General features: G+C 39.0%; 1 long non-coding RNA gene across 1 annotated transcript in view; it reads left to right on the forward strand.

Moving 5' to 3' along the window:
* Positions 1-3592: 3592 nt before the first annotated feature.
* LOC122092089 overlaps positions 3593-8222 on the forward strand; it is a 4831-nt gene continuing 201 nt past the window's right edge. Inside the window, exon 1 of the long non-coding RNA XR_006144095.1 lies at positions 3593-4247. This is a non-coding gene — a long non-coding RNA (uncharacterized LOC122092089). The remainder of the gene's footprint in view (positions 4248-8222) is intronic.

An 8222-nucleotide genomic window follows, 5' to 3' on the forward strand; every position in this document is an offset into this window, starting at 1 on the left:
AGTGTTCAAGTCCTTCCAATCGTCCAATGTGCATTAAAACGTTGGACGTGTTAGAGAAGAGCAGAACCATTTCGAAGTGCAACTGCGACAGAAGAAGATAAAATTATTACTAGAGGATGGGTGTTCAAAAAAGAGAGGGTCAACACATCCTAGAACATATCCCTCACTCTGTCACTCCAAATATGTCACCAAACAAAGCTATATATCCCTCATGGATCGTAATTTTATTTTACTTACTCTCACTTCCTTGGAGATTCTAATAAAAAAAATTTCGACAACCACCCTTCCCAACCCTATCCCACCCACACCACCCCGCCCCACCCCACCCCACCCCACCCCACCCCACAACAAAAAAAGCATAGAACGATTATGGTTATCCAATTCGCCCACTTAGATAAATTCAAATTTAATTAACAACCGGAGCACAATCAGTTATCCAGTTGTGGCTGTACTCTTTTAGGATTTTCTTCTCAAAACTCAAAAAGCGCTAAAAATGCCACTCCTGCTTGATAGTGTTTGAACCTTTGTCATCTTTGCGAGATGCTTCGCAGTCGATTGAAAATCGATCTCATCATTGCTATGAATTTTAGCAAAGGGTTTTGGATATACACTCAAAACATCCATATAAGTATATGACAAGAGTTAATCCATTGATCTCATGACATCTATTCTTCAAGCAGAAATTGCATTCTAGTGTGCTAGTCATTGGTCCAAACGTTAAAAATGTCTTGTCTAACCTAAAAATGGATTCGCTGCTTGTACGATCAACTAGTCGTACATGAGAGCGGATCAGGTTCTTGTACAATTCTAATCTACACACATGGAATCCAGTCCTGTTGTAGATTCTAGATGAATTCCATGTGTATGGATCAGGATCGTAAGAGAACCTGATCCATCTTCGTCATACAAATGCAAATTCAACACCTGTTATTTTTTCTTCCATATATACCCCTCTTCACCTTTGTACACTTTATACATACATCCAATCTAGTCTAACCTACTTAGCTACCTTCCTACCTGTCAAGACGTTAAAGATGTTATCCAGGCCTAACTTCTTTGAATTTTTTATCTCGGTTTAGTCATATATTCCACACTGATTTAGGGGTTCCGATTTCTACTCCTGACTTGACTTAGGTAGTGAAGAAGAAGAAAAAAAGGCGTCAGGCTTTGGAATTTTCAGCAGTTTATTCTTAACGTGGTGGATACTTGGTACTCTTCTCTTACCGTTATTCTATATAAATAGAACAGAATAGACAAGAAAAAAGAGCAGAGTTGAAGAGGAAGAGAGGTTAATTGGTGCAATGGAAGGACTACGACGACGTTCCTATGTGATTCTGAGCATGACGGCCATGTTGTTAGTATTTGCTGGGTTGGTATCAGGTCGACACATAGGCTGCTATGTTACTGCATCAGATGATGATGATGACTCGGCTGTAGGTTTGGACTCATCCAACCCTATTGTCATCCCAGAGCTTGATTTGGTTGAAGCTGCTGCTTCCAATCGTCGGTTCAGTTACGAAGTAAACCTAAACCCAGTTGATAGACAAGGCAGCTCGCCACGATCTCCTGTCCCCCCTACAGCCAATGTGCGCAAAGGCTTTCATTATGGGTTTGTGATTCCCGATCCTCCTCCACCCAGCAAGTGATGATCGAGCATATAAGGGTTTTGTTGTTCATTTGTTCTCCTCTTTGATAATGAGAAAGTAGCAGTGGGATCCTTAAAGGTTTGTCTAGTTGTAACTTAGCTGCTTTACAAAATTCTGTAACCTATTTTCAATTTCATATGTTTGCCTCTTCTAAAAGTAAAGGTGCAAAGGAATTTCATCTTCTTTTGACCTCATGTCCCAATCTTAATTCTAACAAAGGGAATGTGACGGTGAGTATCGTTCAGGTTGGAATGGTATCGATTTTGATCGATTCTTGATCTTGACATTTTCGATCTCAATCCACATGAATGTTTCAAGGGTAAAATTGTAATAAAAATTGATTACAAAAAACAGAGATAGATCTGGCTGATATGATTCGATTCAAGCCATTAATGATATCAAAATAGTATCAGCCTTCAACAATCCGATGACGATTCCCAAATTTTAGAACATTCGTCCCAATGCCCATCCAAAATGTCTCTATTCCTCAATTCCTAGCCAACCAACCATCTTTGTCAACTTTTTTTTTTGCCCTTTACACAAAGGGAGTTAAACGAGTTGATTCGTTTTTTTGCAAGATTTTTAGGCAAAATCAAAAATCGAATTGTGTATGAAACAATTTAATTTATTCGATTTTAAAATCTTTTATTAAGTTTTTTAAATTTTTATTCAAACTGTTTCTTTCTCTTTTAATTTGTATTGAAATAGATTTAAATATAATATGAAATTGAATTGTTTACTATTATATATATATATATATATGTGTGTGTGTGCGTGTGTTTTCTTTTAATAATTGTAAAGTTATAGTTATTTATATGTTTTGATTTGTTATTCAAAATGTTTGAATGCTTTTTAATTTTTTAATGGGATTCGTTCATTTTTTTTTTCCCCCTTTGTAGGATGGGATTCATTCATTTTAATTTTTAATAAATTAACTTACTAACCAGTTTACTATGGGTTTAAATGGTTCAGTTTGGTTTAAACCGTATGACTAAACAGTCACAATTTTAAAATCAAAATCGAGTCATTTGTCAAATGGTTTCATGATTTTAGTATAAATAGCTTGATTCATTTTCAGTAAACGATTTTGATTCAGTTTTGACACCCTTAATTTAATGTTGAAAAAAAAATAATGTTATTCTCCTTCATCTCTCTCAATTATTTTCTTTGCATCCAAACATAGCCTAAGAGCAGAACCATTAACATATTCATAGTGCCCGGTCTGTGACGAAAGTTTTGGTCGGACTACATGACATTTTCCAAAACTCCCAACTTATTCTGAAACTCAGGTTAAACCCAAACCGGCTAACACAGTGCCCTACTCCAAGAAGCTCAATTCTAGTTAGGCCCATTTAAATGCTCGCTTGGCCCAGCCCAGTCCACCCAGTTATACATGCTAAACAATTGGAGAGCAAATGCCTCAATTCTCAAGCAGAGTAGCAGACTCAAAATTAGGAGATAAGATGGTATATATTTACTAGTAATAAAATTGGATAACTAACTCTTACCAAAAAAAATAAAAATTAGATAACTAACAGGAGGTCGATCATTGTAAATGAAAGTAGGGGAGATTACCACTTCAAAACAATAGATAGGGATCAAAAGCGTCCGCGCTTGGCATTCAGTGAGGAGGCAAAAGCCCAAAACCACGTAATTGGGTTAGGCCCACTTTTAAGGCTTGCAAACTCAGTTCCAATCCTGTTCTACAGAAGATAGATTTATTGCCAGAGGCCAGATGTTCAACAAAGATGGGGTAAGGTAATCACATCCAGATTCCACACACTCCCTCGCTCCAAATATGTCACCAAACAAATCTTATCCTTGACAGTCCTCTACAGCTAATAAGGCTGACTTTCACACCGCCTTATTTGAATCGATCGGGTCCACTACAGCTAATATAGACTCCATCTTGACTAGAACGGTGTCAGGCCGCGGAATCATCTTCTTCTTCTTCTTTCTCTCTCTCTCTCTCTCTCTCTCTCTCTCTGTCTCTCTCTCTATATATATATATATATATATAGAATAGACAGAAAAGAGAACAAAGCTAGGTTAATTACTTAGCTGCAATGGAAGGACGGCCACGTTCGTATGTGATTCTGATGATGATTTTGGTATTATTAATAGATAATATTAGTGATCATCATCGACACGTGGTTGTCTATGTTACAGGTTTCGACTCATCCAACAGTGTCATCCCCAAGCTTGATTCAGTTGAAGTTCCTTCCAATCGTTTCACTTACTATGAAGGGAAGAGGAACCCAGCTGGTAGATGGTTGCGTAGGTCGGTACAGCATAGCCCCCCAATGCACAATAGGCTACATCATCAATTCACGAAGCCGCATCCTCCTGGACCACCCCCTCGTCATGTTTGGAGTAGTAATCAATTAGGAGGTCATCAATGATCGATACCTTAATTTCGAACTCACTCTGCCCCGAAACAGCACCTCTTCTCATCTGCAATCCCATTTCCGCTACCCCGCCCTCACTCACCCTCTCTTTTTCCTCCCTAATCCCCTTTGCAGGGAAGGAAATACCAGAAACCTGAAGGAGTTCTACAATAGAGTTCAGATCCAAAAAGAAACAAGAACGACCCTTTTGCAGGTTTCTTCCAATGTCTCTATGTAATAAATTCTTCTTCTATGTACTACGATAATTCTCTGTTTAGTGGCTGATATGCATCGGATAAATGCATGTATCTGATCTGGTTTGAGTAGTGGAATTAGACTCTCTCTCTCTCTCTCTCTCTCTCTCTCTCTGTTATGGTGTCATCTATAGGAAGGAATGATCCGCTCTCTATCCGAGTGTGGATCAGGTCTTCGCACGGTCTGATCCATATAAATGGAATTCATTACAAGGGTTTTTTTTTGGTGTGTTAAAGCTTTCATTTTAAAACCAATTGGTTTTAAGATGGAAGTCTTCACATTAGGGGTGTCAATCGGTCGGTCCGGCTCGGTTTCGGTCCGGATTGAGTCGATTTCGGTGTGGGAAAGTTGAAACTGAAACCGAACTAATAAGGAAATTCTGGTTTCGGTTTGGTTTCGGTTTCGGTGCGGTTTGGTTTCAGTTTCTTAAATCGATTTGTAACCGGGTTGGTTTTGGTTTTTAGTCTAGTTTAGATTCGAATTTCCATACAAATGTATACAAAACTATGCAAATTTTGATTTTTTTTAATGAATTTTGGAGTGTTTCGGTTTCTTACCGTTTTGGTTTCGGTCCGGGTTTTGAGCCGATTTTGGTTTGGTTTCGGATTCATCCGGTTTTCGGTGTGGTTCGGTTTGGTTTTGGGGTTGCAATACTCGAAACCGAACCAATAAGTCTTCGGTTCGATTCGGTCCATGTTGTTATCGGTTCGGTCCGGCCGGTTTTACCGATTCGGTTTAGGAATTGACACCCCTACTTCACATGGTATCAAAGCGGGTACGTTGGGCTTCTGTCGATGACGGGTTCTTTGTTCAACCCATAAAGATAGAACTATAAGAGGCCTGCACGTAAGGGGGAATATTGAGATAGTCCCACATCGACGGTGTGTTAAGTTTGTCTCGAATTCTTGACCCGTTTTGAAGATTGACCCGATTCGACATATTTTGGTGGTGACCCGAATGGGGAATTTTCTAAGATTTGTGATGGAAGTAGAGGGGTTGGGCCGATAGGCCCAAGCTCGGAGCCCATCATTGATCTCGTATGGGGGTGCGAGTATGGTTCGACCGGATCGACCGCGACCCGATAGGTCGACCCACGATTTGGAGTATATATAATGTATTGTTGCTTGTTGAGAAAGTCATTGTATTTTGGGGTTTTTCGAGTTAGGGTTTCAAGGCGAATTTTTCCTGGCCGTTGCTAGGGTGTAATTTCTCTTCTGCATAGTGAATCGTCTTCTTCTTCGCCCAAGGACGTAGCACACCACCCTGGTGTGTGAACCTTATTAAATCTCTGTGTCATACGGATCGATTGTCTCTTTATTATTCATGTTTCTTGGTGTTTGATCTTACAAACTGGTATCAGAACTCTGGGTTACTTCGATCCATGGTGTCAACGAAATACGATATTTATAGGTTCGACGACAACATCAGTTTTAGTTTATGGCAGGTTCGAATGATGGTTGTTCTCACGCAGCAGGGTTTGAAGAAAACCCTATTTGGGAAGGTGAAGAAACCTGCAACTATGTCCGATGATGATTGGAACGATTTAGATGATAAAGCCCTTTCAGCTATTCAGTTGTGTCTTTCGAATGATGATCTACAAGAAGTTCTCTTAGAGAAAACGGCTACAGAGTTATGGGTGAAGTTAGAGAACCTCTACCTCACCAAATCCCTCACCAATAGATTGAGATTGAAGCAACAACTGTAAACCCTTCATATGGGTGAAGATACTTCTATTAAATCCCACATATCTGAGTTCAATTCTATTGTTACTGATTTGAAAATGATAGATGTTAAAATAGACGATGAAGATTTGGCCCTATTATTGTTATGTTCTCTGCCTCCATCTTATAAGCATTTTAGGGATACCATGATTTATGGTAGAGAGACAATCTCCATTGAGGATGTCAAAACGAATCTGCAAAGTAAACAAAAGATTGATGATGAGTTGATATCTACCAATAAATCTGATGATGTTGGTTTGGTAGCTAGAGAGAGAACGAATGAAAGGGGTTCAGATGGTGACAAAAAGAAGGCTAGATCAAAATCTAAGCACAAGAATTTAACCTGCAATTACTGTAAGAAAAATGGGCATATTAAATCTGAATGCTATAAGTTTTTAAATAAGCAGAAGGCAGGTGGTGGTGCTCAAAATCAACAGAAAAGATATGATTCTGCAAAAGCTAGTATTGCTGAAGATGAGACTGAGTCTGATATGCTTTTGGTGACTGATGATAAAATTAGATCACAGGATGAATTGATTCTTGACTCTGATTGTTCCTACCATATGTGTCCCAATCGTGAATGGTTCTCCACATACGAATCAGTTCGAGGTGGAGTTGTGTTGATGGAAAATAATGCTTTTTGTAAGACTACTGGAATGGAAACGATCAATATCAAGATGTATGATGCCATTATCAGAACCTTGTCTAATGTCAGGTATGTCCCTGATTTGAAGAAGAATCTCATTAGATTAGGCACTCTTGATTCAAATGGGTGCAAGTATACAGCTGAAGGTGGAGTCATGAAGATCAGCAAGGGTGTTCTCTTATTGATGAAATGAATCAAGGTTGGCAATTTGTATGTGTTATAGGGTACTACAGTCACTGGGTCTGTTGCAGCAATTTCATCATCTATGTCTGAATCAGATGTCACAAATTTATGGCACATGAGGTTAGGCTATATGAGTGAAAGAGGGATGGCATAATTAAGTAAAAGAGGCTTGTTGTGTGGTCAGAGTACAGGAGCAATGGAGTTCTGTGAGCATTATGTGTTTGGGAAGCAGAAAAGAATTAGTTTCAGTACTGCTATTCACAAGACCAAGGGAACTTTAGAGTACATTCATTCAGTCCTATGAGGGCCCTCCAAGGTTGCTTCAAAGGGGGTTGGTGCAAGATACTTGCTTACTTTCATTGATGATTTCTCTAAGAAGGTTTGGGTCTATTTCTTCAAGCATAAAAATGAAGTATTTGTCACTTTCAAACAGTGGAAGAATTTTCTTGAGAAGCAGACCGGGAAACAAATTAAAAGGTTGAGAACCGATAATGGCCTAGAGTTTTGTGAAGGTGACTTTAATGAGTTCTGCAAAAATGAAGGTATTGCAAGACACCATACAATTGTTAAAATACCCCAGCAGAATGGAGTGGCAGAGCGTATGAATAAAACCTTGTTAGAAAAGACAAGGTGTATGTTATCAAATACAGGATTGGGCAAGGAGTTCTGGGCAGATGCAGTTAACACAGCAACCTTGTTGGTGAATTGATGCTATTGAGTGCAAGACTCCAAAAGAAGTTTGGTCAAGTAAACCTGCAGACTACTCAAATTTAAAAGTATTTGGATGTCCTGCTTATGCACATGTAAACGAAGGGAAGTTGGAACCTAGGGCTAAGAAATGCATTTTTCTTGGGTATGGATATGGAGTGAAAGGATACAGGTTGTGGTGTCCTGATCCAAAGTCTCCAAAATTTCTTATTAGCAGAGATGTTACTTTTGATGAATCTGTTATGTTGCATCTTAGGAAAGAAGCTCCTATTCATTGTGATGAAGGTCAAGAAAAATCTAGAGAGAATGTGGAGTTTGAAATTGGTGGTTCATCTTCAAACAAAGCACAATCTACTTTAGTCCAACTGCCTACTTTTACTGAAGGAGATGATGCTCAAGAGAATCAAGAAGAAGAGCAGTACAACATTGCCAAGGATAGACCAAGAAGGAATATTAGACAACCACAAAAATATAGGCATGCTAAATTTGTTGCTTATACATTGTCTGTTGCAGATACAATTGAACAACCAGGTACGCCAATTTCAAGGACAAAATTTTTAGAAAGAGGGGGGTAAATGTAATACCCTACTTCTTAAACCCGGTTTGATTACACGGTTGACCCAGTTTAACCATGCAGGACCCGAACCAGAGAGGGTTAAGGCGGGTTCCTTATGGA

Source organism: Macadamia integrifolia, chromosome 10 (assembly GCF_013358625.1).
Source record: "Macadamia integrifolia cultivar HAES 741 chromosome 10, SCU_Mint_v3, whole genome shotgun sequence".
In the NCBI taxonomy this organism is placed as follows: domain Eukaryota; kingdom Viridiplantae; phylum Streptophyta; class Magnoliopsida; order Proteales; family Proteaceae; genus Macadamia; species Macadamia integrifolia.